This window comes from Pseudopodoces humilis, chromosome 14 (assembly GCF_049639895.1).
Source record: "Pseudopodoces humilis isolate 2021_Gansu_Grassland_sample_001 chromosome 14, ASM4963989v1, whole genome shotgun sequence".
Classification (NCBI taxonomy): Eukaryota; Metazoa; Chordata; class Aves; order Passeriformes; family Paridae; genus Pseudopodoces; species Pseudopodoces humilis.
In genome coordinates this window covers 5,526,289-5,541,593 of record NC_142213.1, presented here as the reverse complement: position 1 = coordinate 5,541,593, position 15,305 = coordinate 5,526,289, and the positions used below count along the sequence as shown (strand labels likewise).

Genomic DNA, 15,305 nt, shown 5'->3' with positions numbered 1-15,305 from the left:
CAGAATGGCTAGTCCATCACTTAAATCAGCGTGCACCACTTCCCCATGAATCATCAACATACTTTGGTAATATATTTGCAGCAGCTAAACCCTGACAAAACACTGACAGTTTGTCAAAAAAGGTCCCTGAGCTCCGGATCCTGCGGGTGGGAAATGGCAGGACCGTGAGGGTTTCCTGTTGTTCCCTGCTCAGCTGGGTGAAGGTCATTTCCTCTCCTCTCTCACGCAGAAGAAGCTGAACCCTCAACCTTTGAAGGTGTGTCCGTGAGCTCCCAGAAACAACAGCCAGCCCATGCAAGGAGCCCTCTCCTGCAGGGCCATGCTGACAAGGTAGGGTCACTCCCCAAAGAGGAGTTCTGGTTGCTACATTTGCCTCCTGGCAGGTAAATAAATTAATCCCATTCTTCAGAGGGAAAAAAAAAAAAAATGACATGAGCTATTATAAATCAGCCTTACCATTTATTTCTTCTGCATGCTGTAACACGGAAGAAAAAAATACAAATAAAACAAAACCACCAAAAACATAACCCAGGGCTGCAGAGCCAGGCCAGCATTCCTGCAGAGGAAGGGAGGGGCATGCTGGCAACCCACTACAGATAATCCACTAGCGAGTTGGAGTGGTTAAAAGAAGCCCTCTTTTGTTGGCTTTTTGGAGAGTTTTGTATCTGCTGAGTTGGAGGTGGGTGCCCAACCCCAGATACACATCAGTGTTTGAACATCAGCTGCAGTGTATCCTTGATCATCCCAATCTGATAGATGGAAGTGTTATCCAAGGAATTGCTGTGGGACGCTTGCTAGCTAAATAAAAACACTGAAATACCAGAGGAACAAGTCAACCCCAGCAAAAACATGAAATCTTCATTCCTTAACAGAAATAAGATCTAAGAGGGGAACAAACCAATGCAAAATCTAAAGAAAGTGAGCAAATGCAATAAAATTTGGAGACCATTTATTACTTATCAGGTAAGCAGTAGATTATAATGAAATAATGAAGCCAGAAAGATAAGTCCTAATCATATGAATTCTCAGATAATGCTTTGAGAGCTGGTGTTGTCCTCCAACTCCACCACTTCCCATCCATGTCCTTTCACATTTTCTCTCTATGTCCGTCCCTTGATTCTCCTTCCACTTCTTTTTTTTGTCATAATTAAACATTGTAAGATCTACTTGTGAAATGTATGGATAATAAAACACTTTCTTGTAAAATGTCAATACATTATCTGGTGTAAAGTCAGTGTAACTCCATCTCTGGTCTCAATACATTTTATTTACAAGAAAATGCATAAGCAGGAGACAAATATCTATTTGCACAGTTTCAAAAACATAAACTATAACATAAGGGGTTCTTTGTGCTCCCTTTTAAACTGCTGAGAGTTAGGGAAGTCTCTCCAGAACTGAGACTCACTTGGAATAGGTGAAGTTAAGCAGAGATTCACAGGCACAGTTTCCTCATTTAAATTAACACAAAGTGAGAGGACAAAGAGGCTCACAAAATTCTGTCCTTGTGGTTCAAATTTGAATATATGTTTTAAAAGCTGGCCAAGTAACTGAAATTAAACCTCATGTAATTAAGTTCCAGTAATTTGAACAGAAAGTAGTCCTGGGAAAGTTAGCAGGCTGGAAACATTATGGCGAAGAAGATATATTGGATTTTTTTGTGCCATTCCTATTACATCAGAAGTCCACAAAGAAGTAATTTAGGGTAAATCAAGAGTTTTCAGTCTCTGGTGTGCAGACCCCAAATGTCCACGGACCAAACCACACAAGCAGCTGGTCGGGTGTGTTCCCACCTGAAGTTTTCAGTGTCTCTTCAAGTTTTCTGTACAGGACTGTGAGACTGCCCCAAAGTCTCCATCTTCAGGGGTGCTGCTGCCTTCTTCTCAAACTCACGTGGCTTTGCCTTCTGTTCCTTACACCCACCAGCAGTCCTGGCTTACCTCCTGCTGCTGCAGAAACTTTTGGCCTCCTCACGGTGCAGATTTATAAGCAGTGTGATCTCCTCTGCATCCAGGCGTCACCACTCCGGGTCTTCTGGGAGACTAAGGTTGGAAATTGGAAAAGGGATCACAAAAAGTGATAGAAGTAGAAGTAAAAAAGATCAGCAGCAAGGAGGAACAGCTAGAGAAGACCGGGTAGTTACCAAATAAAAAGGATAATGAGCCAGAAGAAGCCTTGGTGAAAGAAAGAGGAGCAGTGGTTCAAGAGCTGCCAGTCACCAGCAAAAAGGGTGTCACATAAAGCAGTTGGCCCTCTCTAAAGCATAAGCCCCACTCCAGGCTGATATTGGAGCTCTGGGAAGTTTGGCATCCTTCCTCTTGCAAACAGGGTGACAGACACCCTGAAGGACTTTGTGGTGGTGTGGTTGCCCCTTGGATCAGAGCAGTGTGTCCCACCAAGCCTTGGCTTGCTTTTGGAGAGAACTCCCCACTGGCTCTCCTCTGGAAGGAATATGTTTGCATTGAAGCTGTTCTGCAGCTGGGCCAGTGCCCAACAAACGGAGGCAGCCAGGGGATTACTGCAAAACCACCCCAGATGGAGACACAAATGTAGATAGAGCTGAAGTATAACCCAAGAGAAACAAGGCTACTGTCAGCTGCCTTAAATTCATTCAATATACCTGGGGGAAAACTGTTGGGAATTTAGAACATAAAAATGTTGAAAACAATCAGATATTTTTTATAACATGCTGCTATTTTAGGACATATTGTATCTTCAACATTTGCACACACTTCAGCTAACATCAGTGTGATCTGTACTTAACACAGTGTGCCCAATGATGACTGAATTACTCAGGAGGAACTACAATTGATAAGACAATGATTTATGGACCTATTGTTTTCTAGGTTCTTGTAAATAATCCTAATTGGTGTTAATCATCTACCCTCTGCTTTGTGTTATCACCAAGCAAAGTACACTTCCTAAAGAAGCTATTTAGGGGCATAATCCTTCTGAAAGGCAAGACAGCTATTGACTTCCACAGGACCTGAGGAGAGGTGCTCAACCAGGGAAAACAACTCTGGAGTATGAGCAAAACACATCATGCTGTCCTTCCACGGTTGCATTGAACAGTCTTCAATAAACTCATGGTAAATTCAGTGTGTCCCAGTAATCCCCTCCACGTGGGCTTTGTGCAGTGACTGTCCAGCCTTTCTCCCAGCTCAGAAATGCGCCACACAGGATGGTCATTTGCTGTTTGTTTACTGCCAGTGTGCAGCTCCTGCCTGCATCCCCTTGCCATGGGCTGGCTGTGTCAAACCTGACAAAGGCTGCTTTGGAAGAGCAGGCATCTTCAGGTACCAGGACTTTCTGTCTCTGATTTTATTGTTGTGCCTGAAAAAGTGCTTTGATCTTTTGGTGCTTCACTGTTTGTCACACCATGCCCTTGTCACGGGGGAGCTGTGGAACTCAAGACCCCCTTGCCTGCTGGTTTTAGGTGTAAGGTTTGGTGGGCTCAGTTTTAGCATACAGATGAGCTTGCTTTACCTTAACAGGTCTGCACATTAAATAACACTTAAATAGCATTCTAGAGGGTGCAGTCACACACTGCTTGCTTACAGAAACTACAAGGAAACCAGACAGCTTTTCAATTTGTGTATCAAAGAGAAGGAGATTTACACATAAAAGGGTGAATTATTTTGATTTGTAGTTTTCAAGCCACTATACATTCTCCAACATAAATAATCCCTTGTCTCTGCTTTCTGATAGTTCATATCAGGTTCAGTGGCCTAGATTTTCAAAAGTGGTAATTTTGGAGGCCAATATTCCTCAGTGCCAACTCAAGGTGCCTTAAAGAGACCACATATTGTTAAGATCCTCTGTATCTTTGGCAAATAGGGCCATTTTAGCATCTCTCAAACTTGACACCCCAAAGTGACAGTGTGAACAATCCTCAAGGGTGGGTTGGCCAGGGGAATAAAGCTTTCCCCATCACACCATCCCTTCTACTGATGCTGGTCCCCACAGCATCATACACCCACCACCAATAAAGGTTCTCGCAGAGTCAACATCACCAGTCCTTTTTGACATTCTCAACCACCAAGCATCCTAAATAACCTACCAAAAGAACTTATTTCCTCAGATATTTCATCTTTTAAGTAGCTATCAGAGAAAAGTCTTCTAAGGAATGATGCTGGATAGCCAAAATGTATCTATATGGTATTTAAGGAAGAGGAGGGGAGAAACCCTATCCCATTATCTGCATTATCCCGTTACCCTTGGATGTCTTCCATGTACTTGGAAGAGCAACGCCCCATTCTTGAGGCTTCACATTGCAGCCACTGCCTTTTTGGCAGAAGAAGGGTGGATGTGGCTCCCTTCAAAGTCAATCAATGTCACATCTTTAATCAATCTACAAGGTCACCACTGCACTTCCATCAAAAAAGGTTGGGTACAATTCTCGCTGAGTCCTGATTGTTTGTGGGGGACTCGGGTTGCAGTGGGTGTTGGAAACAGTCTTTTCTGGCCCTTACCTCAGCACATCTTCTATTCCTAGGCTTTTTGTAAGAGTTTAAGATCAAATGAGAATTGTACCCAAGACTCTGAGTTACAGTGGGGCAGGAGGATGTGTAGTGAAACCCCAAAATACACCAGAGTGACTTAGTTTTGTGTTTCTTTATGGCTGTGAAGATATCCAGCTTTGCTGTGAGGTTCAGAAAGCTTAGGGAGCTTTTGTGTGAAGGCAGGTCACATTTTGAGCAAGCTTACAATGATTTTGAGTTTCACGTTACAATCATCTATGAAATGTCATTGTTCTTCTGGGATGTCTGTGAGTGGTCACAAAACAGAAGTCTATTGCATTTCAGGGGACTGTGGCTAGGAGGGAGGATCATGGCGTATCAAAACCACTCAAATTTGAAATCAGGACCTCTTACACAAAGACACCCATCAATACAAAACAATGAATCTGTTAAGCCAGAAAATTCTTCCCCCAAGCTGGAATAATTTGATTTCCATCCTGGCACAATTGAAGCAGGATCCAAAGCTCAGTAAAGTCAAGGGTAGAATTTCCATTGATTTCTGAGGAGCCTGGATCGGATCCTAGATCACATTGTCACACTGCAGCAAAACCCAGCCGTGTTGCAGTGCACCCACCTGCTCTCCAAAGTCTCCGCTCTGGCCGTTCAAATCCATTGCAGGTACAATCTAGGTTATTCCAGCATTTACTTGGTGCAAGGCTAAATAAATACTGTTTTATCAAAATCAGCAATACTGCTCCTTGTTAGTAAATCAGGCCAACTAATGCACACCTTTTATTAGGAGACAATTTGTCTCCTTAAGTTAAAACCAAGTGTCAAAATCCCTATTCTGTCAATCAGACCAGTGCCCTCCTGCATCAGCTGTGAACTAGGGCTGGCTAAAGACATACAGAAAAAGTGAATGAAGACCTTACAATGTTTTTTAATGAGCTACTTAGGTTTCTTTTACAATAATTCAACAAAATCTGGCTAGATAAGGGATCAACAGCTTTTATGCACGCAAGAAAGAAAGAAGGGAAGAAGGAAAGCAAAAAGGAAGGCATGCAAGAAGGGAGGAAGGAAGAAAGGAGGGGAGGAAGACCCTCTGTTTAAATTATTAATGTTTCATATTGACAAGTCACAAAACCACAAAAACACAAAAGCCTTCTTTAACCTTTGCCTGTTCTCAACAAAATCACCCACCTACAAATTAAAATCCCCTCCAGACATTGCTGAAATTACTTTCTTAGGCAATTCTGTAATGTCAATTGTTCTGCACACTAAGAAAGTATTTAAAAAATAAGATGCAGAGTTTTCCTTTTGTGCAAATCAAACCAGAGGTCTATATCTGAGAGGAATTTCTGGGAAGAACAAATAATCATCCGTAGCCAGTACTAGAGTAGGTGCCCTAAACAAATCTCCAGAAGGAGCATAATGAGGCAATGATTTATTGTGTGCTATGCAAGTCTCACTGCTGTGTGTTGTAAGAACCAGAGAAAGGGAGAGGCAGTAATCATCCAGCCTCCTCCTCCTCCTCCTCGTGTGTTTCTGGATATTACTTGTTCAGGATACGAGTGTGACACCGAGACAGGGCTGCAGCAGAACTCATTGTTCCCTGAGTTGCAGGACTGGCAAATGATCTTTGCGCTGCAACATTTTGTCTTGTATTTAAGGCACGGTCTCCCACTGCCTAAAAAATAAATTTAAAATTCTGCATATGGGTATTCTGAAACTTTGCACAAATATAAAATGTCATTCATGTTAGACACATTACTGCTCTGTGTGTACCAAAAAGGATTTTCAGGAATGTTGCCATCAGCAGATAGAATCCTGGATATTTCAGAATGAAGGGTAAAACTTCCCTTGGCAGCAAAAGGGACAGTATTTCACCTGTGAATTAGGGACTAAATACAGACTAGAAATTCTGCCTACAGATATATTTGTAAGAAAATCTTGGTCCTGAAGAACTAGAATCAATTAAATGAGGAGCAGAAATATGCAATGTAACCAGCATTGCACCAATCAATACAAATCAACATGAGCATGACCCTGTATGTGTTGTATTTGCAATTAGCTAGGCTTTTTTTACAACTTAAAATTCATTTGGGTTCTTGTACTGACTGGCAGGTTGCTTGCACTTATGCCCATATTCCTCCCAATTTCTCCAATTTAAAATACAAAAAAATCCCCACAACTAAGAATTAGTCTTCAAATGTGTTTGGTGAGTTATTTATCATAAATAAACATGGAAAAAATTACCTGCAGACTACTTGTGCTCAACTTCCCCCCTACCTCCCCCCTACCTCCCCCCCACCCCAAAAGGCTAAATCAGTGAAATAAATTAATTGTTATGAATTATTCAGCTCTACCTGTGGCAATGAAAAATAGCAAGAGCATTAGGATTCTTCTTTGTGTACTAAGCCTCTAATTTATAGAGAATGCATATTAATAAAACACAGGATTTTCATCAATATTCAAGTCACTGGCTGCCTGACTATTTAATCTAAAATTACCAGCCAGCTCAAAACTCTTACTAGTTAATCATGTAATCTAAGCCATTCTGATATTGATGGTTAACATTAATTGCCCAACTGCCATTTATAAAAAACCTCTCCTACATCTTCCCTTTGCCTGTCAGAGAACCTTTGACACGTTTAACTTTTCAGATAAGCTGGAGTAGGTCAGCTCATTCAGCCTCTTCTCCAGCCCAAAATGTTTGTTTGCTTCATTCTCATGAAAGGTCTCCTGTTGAGGTTTTGCTTTTGAACATAAACAGTAAAACCTGTCCTTCATTATAAGGATCTTTGATACGCTCCCCTCCTTCTGCAGATGTTCTGCAGGTGGAGAGAAGAACCAGCTGGATTTTGTTGCCTGCACAGATTGTGTTGTCCTTTACTATGGAAACAAAAGTGTTCAGATCAGGAAGGCAAAAACAGTCTCATCCGCCAGCCAAGTACTCCACAAAAAGCCGCCGACCACAGATCTCCTCCCCCAAACCTGACTTCACACTCCTAAGGGGATGGCTGGCAAAGAGCAGTGACACCTTCAGACCTTGCCAGCTTCTGCTGCATGACCTGCTCTGCACAAATCAAGGTGAAATGTAAGAACTGGGGGGAAATTCTCATGTGATAAAACTTAGCCAAAGTTTTGGCTCAAACTCTCAAACTTGATCATGTTGGCAGTGACATCTTCCTAAAGCAATGCACCTGAGCCTGTCTTGGTACTTATCATCTGAATGTTTTCTGTTCTTCTTATTTCTGTTTATTAATCAAATTAAAGTTAAAAAAAATACAGAAAAAAACCAAAACCCCACAAGCAAACAGAAACCTTTCAGTTATTCTAACCAAAAAGTTAGGATCCTGGAAGTTAACTGCAAATTAGCAAAGAACTCACTGTAGCAGAAAGTTCAAACTACAAATATATCAAGTCATGCAAGTGCTACTGTATAATAAAAAAAGGATTTTTAAAAACAAAATTCTTACCCCTTTCAAATGACACCCTCATGTCATTCAAGCTGATATTTAAATATCATGGAAAAATTTTGCAAAAAGTGGGGGGAGGTTGGGCAGGGAGGTTTGAGTAAAGAACAATGTTATCTCTAGATACAGTAATTCTCTGGATTGAGAGAAATTGCTTGCATTTTACAATTTTGCCCCTATGGAATCCAGAAACTACCAAGAAGCTAACAAATGTATGTTCCCATGAAGAGAGGGCTGCTGAGCAATACCTGGTCAGATAAGACAAACGGTGTTGCTTCTACTCCCCGACTACTCCGGAGCAAAATCACCCTCCTGGCCTTGAGACTTATGTAAGGGACCCCATCAGCCATCACAGCCGTGTCAATAAGAACTTGAACCTGGACATTTGCAGAATGCAAACACTCGGTGTGCAATGGCAGTGTCTCCCAACCCATTTCAAAATTCCAGTAAATATTTGTGGAGGATGTTTTGCAGCCCTCGCGCAGGTCCCGCCGGCGGCTCAGCGCAGTGAGCTCCGAGCTGCCGAGAGGTAACAACGTGCTGACAGCAAGGAGAGAATGATGACTGCACAGTGAAACATGGCCTCAGAACAAGCAAAGACTAAATAAACTCTCAGCATACCTCGGTAATTCTTTGTGGCACAAAAAGTGGCTTGGGCCTTGTCTGAACTGGGATTTTACTTAAGTTGGAAAGCCATGCTTAAATTAAATTTAAAGACCATTCTTCTTTAAAGCACTTCTACAATGCTTTGGCTGGACAGTGTGTTTTTCTAACCAATGTTTACATAGTTTGACCCATTTTCACTTCTTTGCTTTAACTGAAACTATTAATTAAGCTATTTAAAAAATTAAATTGAGTATATGCCTGCTTTGGACTGGATCTCAGGCTTCATTTAATTGTTGGTTCTTGTCCTGAGTTTGGCTGTGAGGGTGTGTGAATCTGTCTCCATTTGGAAATGAACACAAAATTACAAATATATTTCACACAGACTACGAGATTGAGTAAAATACTGAAGACATGCCCTGCTTTAATTGTTTTAATTATTTGGAATATATCCCCATGATATTGAAAAATTACATCTGCAAGAAACACGGTGACATGAGTCCAGTGTAGCTCACTGTGGAAAACTGTACAATTTCAAACAGCTGAGCTGGTATTAGAGATATAAACCAAAGTTTGATTTTTGTGAGCACAAAAACAGTCACACATCACATTTCTTGTGACTTATATGCCACAATCATGCTGGATTTTTGAGTGGAAAAGATGACTAGAAATTAATGAAAAGGGGTCATCTCTATTTTTCTATTTGCAACTAAAATAATTCAGGGCTTTCTCCCATAGAGGGGCCAATGTGCAAACCGAAGTCTGATTTAGATTTTCCTATTGAATGGCTTTTCTATACAGAAATCTCATGAAGACACACTGATTCTTTAAACTTCACTGTTGATGCTGAAATTATGCTGTGTGTCAAAATTACATCAAACAACTGCACTTATTTCTGCCAGAAAAATTTGATTATTTCACTCTCATTTGCATTACATTTTTTCCCCACTATAATGCTGACTTGGTAATTCCCTTAGGTCTGGACACCTCCAAGTAGACTTTTGCAGTAGAAAGAAAGCTTTCATTATATTTCATAATTTTTTTTCCTCCTTGATTTGAATGTTATAATTGGATTGGAGAGATATTTGTTGCGAAGTTCATGTTTTGCCAGGTTCCATGAGCAGCATCTTTTAATTTCTCTCTTTTCAATGAACCTTTTGACTTGAAAAAAGTGGCTCTAAGGTATTTTTACAAAAGAGGCCAACAGAGCCAGCTCATTTTAAACCCTTCTCTTTAAAGTATCTAATTTCCTCACTATTTCTTAATAGAGGCACTATCCTGCAATGTCATAAAGAATGCTGCAGTTGACTTCAGTGGGATCAGGATCACTCTGTACTGTAATTAGTTCTATATTTCAAAATATTAGAGGTCATTTTCTTTTTTTTATCTGAGAAAAGAAAACATTTGGAAAAAAAAGGCTTTCAAGTGTCACTGTCAGTAGAATACTAAAAATAAGTTGCAGGCATTCCAGTTGCTACAATTTATGTTTCTAATGAAATTTTCCTCTTCTCATTTACTGCAAATTTTTAATGTAAGCTTTTACAGGCATTGATTCAGTATCTTCAATCTTCCACCAATATTAGATAGAAATGGAACTAACTAGGGAAAATCTATCTGGTTATAAAGCACAGTGTCTATAAAGTTGTTCGGTTCATCCAAAACTGCTTTTTTTTTCCCAGTGGGTTGGATAGGACAAAATTATATTTTGAAATACTGTTAATACTATTCGGAGATTAATACACTTGTAATTAATAGTAAGTTTAAAATATTATGATGCCTCTGGAGAAATCAAAGGATTCAATGTCAATCACCCTGATTACCAGCACTGGGCAAGATCCCACAGTGCCAAGTTCTGGTTCTTTTAATTGCATTCAGTAGCAAAAGCTACTTAGACTGGTAACAAAATTAAGCTCCAGCCCAGACCAGGGAGGGAGCACATAATTTCCAGCTACTCATTTAGATGGGATCTGTCATGGTTTGCATGAGCAAAGGCCTGGGAGCCAGTCTCACAGGGAGAAAATAGCTGAGCACCCACACTGGGTCGTGGCCTCTCCGTCCTTCCCTGTGCCGAGGGCTTGCCGCAGGCTCTGCCAGCACCACACTCCCTGTTTTGCAAAGAGGGCTGTGCTGCTTCACTGGGAGCTGTCAGGCTCCATCCCCTGCCCCAGGCTCCTCTCCCCAGTCCCATAAACACCCCGGAGCAGACACCCTTTGTCCACAGAGTCTATTTATAAAACCCCACTTCCAACATGTTTCGGCTGGTGTAGGTCAGCTCCACTGCTCCAATTATGGCAGCCAAGCTGTGTAGCAGGAAGGTGCAGCGCCCGAAAAAATGGTTCAGGGCCAGTAACAACTTGACCCCGAGCAGCTCCAGCAGAGCAGCATGTCTGACCATGCCCTTGGAGCGGGGCAAAAACGTGCTTTTCCCTCATGACCATCGTGTCAGTGCTAAAAATATAAAGCACCCCGATGCTGCAAAGAGCTCGAGTGTGCCTTATGGACAGTCCCTTTAAAATCCATAGGTCTGTAAGGCAGAATGAAATCCCGCACCCACTGAAGTGAATGGAAAAACTCTCCTGCCCTGCAGGGTGCCCGGAGTTGCTTCCCAGGGCAGGAAAGTTAAGAACATGTGCAAGACATTGGCAGGACAAGAGACCTATTTTTGGACACTGCTTATTCTAGGTATTTCTACCGTTCCCATTAACACTGTCCCAGAACACATGGGAATCATTCATGCATTTGCTAATCTTGAAATGAGAAATGAAGGTTGCCCAAATTCCCTGGATGAGGAACAGCAGCAGAGGTGGGTCTGTCCGCTTGGGGGCTGTTCCCACAGAGTCTGACTGGGACATGGAAACACCATGCAGCCCACAGCAGCAGGGCATGGGGATAGAGATCCTGGACACCTCCTCTGCCATAAATGCCCTTGTATTTACCCTTTCCAAACCCTCTGCATGGGCAGTAACAGATGAGCCCTGTCAAGCACCCAACAGTGTCTGCAGCTGCCACACATGGACTTGCACATCCCTGTGGGAAAGCAGTGTGCATCCCTGCTTTGCTGGTGAGACCTGATCTGTGTGCTCCCCACTCCACTTCTCATCATGCACAATTTCATGGCTGGGATGCACAGGAAGGTCCTGCCAGGATACAACTGGTTAGTTCACACACTTCCCAGGGCTTTATCCAGCAGCACATGCCAGTCTCCAGACAGAAAGGTCTCTGCTGTTTCCAACAATGGATTAAAGTGCTCCTTCTGCACTGGCCAGTGTGGTCCGGAGCAGCGGGGAGGTGAGTATCCCACATGGCTATGGCCATGACTTGGTGCATAAAGCACCCCAGACATGCACAGCCATCCTCACCACCTGCTCTGGGCACTGGGGAGACTTAGGGGCTACATGCACATGCACGTGCATCTTTTCTCCTCCATCTCATCTATATCTGGCACAGGGAAGGAGTGTGATCTCCTGACAGTGTGAGAAAAAGTCTCTATTTATTCTGTCTGGAAGGGCGTTGTGTGCAGTGAGAGCATCTCAGCTCACGTGTGTGCTCACAGGAGACATCATTTGGGGTGCTGACAGAAGACCCATGGGGGGTTACCCGCCGACCACAGCCAGCAGAAGGAGGAATGACTTCAAAACCACCATACCCTCTTCCAGCACCCTAATACTGTCCAGAAGAGCCAGGGCTGAGTTTCAGTGGGCTGGAGGTGTGGGCACAGGCGCCCTTCTGCTGACTCGACTGAGCCCCAGGGCCCCTCGGGGCTGGCAGCGACAGGGGCACTTCTGTCAGCACTCTGCAGAAACAAGTTAATTGACATATGCTAACACACTGTTAAACATAACAGTGTCGTGTTTAAAAATATACTAGCTGGTTGGATCAAATGCATTTTAAAACATGCCTGCTTTTTTTTTTTTTTTTCCTGAAAAGGATGAGGTTTTGGTTAATATGTGCTAGTAAAAACATTTTTGAACATGGTTGAGGTGCAGGAGATGTGAGAGCAAGAGCAAGTGTCCTTTGGCCAAGTATAGTCTGCAGGGAAAGTTAACTTAAAAAACAGGTTTTCCCTGATAATGTTAATTTGTTTACATTGTCCAGTTCACAGGATTTCAACATGAACATGCAGCAAAATGTCTGTGTGCAGCATAATACCCATGTAATCCATCCTCAGTGTTTGTAAATTCAGCCCTAAGGCAGCACCGCAATAAACACCATAATCGTGTAATACGATAATAACAACTCCCCAAAAGCATTACTACTCTTCCTGTCAATACAGGTATCTCTTTAATGACATGCTAAAACTGAAACCAGAATTAAAATCAAGATGTTGTTTTGTGTCTTTAGCTACAGTTGTAATATACATCCAGAGAGAGGACTATTCCCTCTGAGTGAAAGGAAGCCAGTTTCTGACTCTATCCACTTTTCTTTCTGTAAATTGCTACTGCTGGAAAATACACAAATCTTTCCTCCTTGCTTGCTCTTCTGCTGTGGGCTGGTCCTCCAGCACTCTTCACCCCAAGGATTCTACGAAGCTAAAAGCTGCAATAGCTTTTACTTCTAGTTTGAAGCCAGGATCTTCAGCCACACAATCACTTCCAGTGAAGCTCTCCACACCATCACAAGGGCAGTGAGTGTGATTTTGGCTGGTGGATGAAATAGCAAGTGCAAGAGAACACTAATAGACAAAAGACTTTCTTTCCATGCAAATGTACTGTGGGACAGCAAATGGAAAAATGAAATAGCAAAATCTAGGTCAGTGAAAAGCTTCTGGTATGAAGAGACAATAAGCAGAATTGCCTCTAAATATAACAAGTACTTACTCAGGTTTTTACCAAAAGCACTGAGGGTTCTTTAAACAATAATGCTGGGGCCTGATTTGTAAATCTGCATGTTCAAATATCATGGTGCAAAATGAAGTCAAGATTAAAAAATGAAACAATACATCAAGTGCCTGGCAATGAATGTACACGAATATATGCTGTGGTCATCTGTAATCTGTGCCCGAGTCAGTATAATTGGAGAGCTGTACAAGGGGTTTTCAATCAGGCTTTGGGGACAACGCTGAGACACATCTCTGGGCTGAAGTCACAGGGGCTACAGAGAATTTGCACCAATGCTGCTCAGAGATGACATTTCTGTTAGAATAAGGGAGGGTGTTTTGAGGTTTACATTGCATTTTATGCTCAGAGTTTAAAGCACAGGAGAAATTAAGACAAAGATACCTAAGGAGGTGAAAGGAACCCGCAGGGCACTTGAAAGCAAAGCTGTCATTACAGAGATACCTGGGCCGTGTCCCTAGCCCCAAGCACTGCTGCCAGGTGCAATGGCAACCTCTGTGCTCAGGAATGTCTTGTCCAGGGACTCCAGGGATGGACACTTCATCACAGAGCTGGGGCCAAGATGATCCTGGTCATTTGAGCTTGGACTCAATGATGTGAGAGGTCTTTTTCAACCTAAGTGATTTCGTTACTCTGTGTGCTGCAGCCCAATACCTTGGCCCTGTGTATCTATGAGATGTGGAAAAGGAAGGAAGACTGAGGCTGGAGCTTAGAGAAGGTTGAACAGCTGCTACCAGAAAGAGAAAGGAGAAAAAAGAAAGGAAAAAGCTGAGGCTGAACACTTATTCCAGGTTCCTGCCCTTACCACACCGTGCATAAGAGATCAGAGGGCTGTCCTGCCTCTGCCCTGGGGCAGATGCTCCTGGTGAGAGGATCTGGTGAAAATTTGTAAAGTCCTCTGGCTATGCTATTCTCCAGAGGAGATGATATTATAAGATTTTTTAAAAGAGCAAGCAAGAAAAAAGCCTGCAAGCTTATGAACTTCCTTGATCTGAAGCTCCACAAATTCTTTCCATGGTTTTGGTACAGCACCTTATGTGCAGGGTGGAAGGGGAAGCTATTGAGTGTTGAATTACAGAGGGAAAAAACATCTCAAATTCCTTACTATTTATACTCACAACTTTCCCAAATCACTATACACAAATCCCCTAGCCTCAGCTGAACTGCTCACGGGTTACAGGGCCAAGAAAGAGGTGGAGCCTTCATGGCTCACTCTAAGCCTTTCAGTAACTAGAAATTCCTAAAAAAATGAAAGCAATGAAAGTTACCATGCCAGGCAGAGAAAATTCAACCTCTACAGCGCCCCACAAGAACAGAATTAATATACAAGACAGTAGGAGGTTGCTTTCATAACAGGGAGCATAGGCTGCTTATTTGTGAGAAGTTTTCTGGGACTACCTTCATTGTTAAGCTGAGGCTGACACTGGGTACAGAGAGACAGAAATTTGACAAAAGCATTGAGCGATTGGGGGTATTTGAGAAAAAAATCTATTCTGGTAGTCCAGACACTAGGCTGGGACTTGTTAAGTTGTGAACTTGTTAAATTCCAGCTCCACCAACGGCTTCCTGCATGACAAGAAACCAAGAACCTATTTCTGCTGGTACAAATTCTCCTTGACTTTCAGAGGCACCAAGGCCTTCATGTGGCAGATCCTCACCCATAAAGCTGTTTGAGGATCTGCTTCCCCTCCTGCACATGAGCTCCACCAAACACCCTTGGGATGTAAAAGTAAAACAGGGGACAGAGAGGGCCTTTAACCTCATGGGACAGCTCCAGGTGCAAGCCCAGAGAGTCATCTTTGCAAAGTGCTTCTCCACATCCCCACACAAGCCTGCTTTTGGGATGGCTTAAAGCCTCATTTGACTTTTTAAATTCCTTTTGCCTTACCTACAACCAGTGAAGTGGATGGCTTTGAGATTTTAGTTTCCTTGTC

General features: G+C 42.5%; 1 protein-coding gene across 3 annotated transcripts in view; it reads right to left on the bottom strand.

Annotated features, from left to right (window-relative positions):
* MAF (MAF bZIP transcription factor) overlaps positions 1 to 15,305 on the bottom strand; it is a 184,867-nt gene that overhangs the window by 120,846 nt on the left and 48,716 nt on the right. Inside the window, exon 3 of one of the 3 annotated variants that reach the window (XM_014257135.2) lies at positions 928 to 2,039. The exons of 1 other annotated variant lie outside the window; for it this stretch is intronic. The gene's annotated coding sequence lies outside the window, so the exon portion shown is untranslated. Of the gene's footprint in view, positions 1 to 927; positions 2,040 to 5,219; positions 5,464 to 15,305 lie in introns of those variants that run through there. One more of the 3 variants, XM_088062128.1, reaches the window with a different exon arrangement.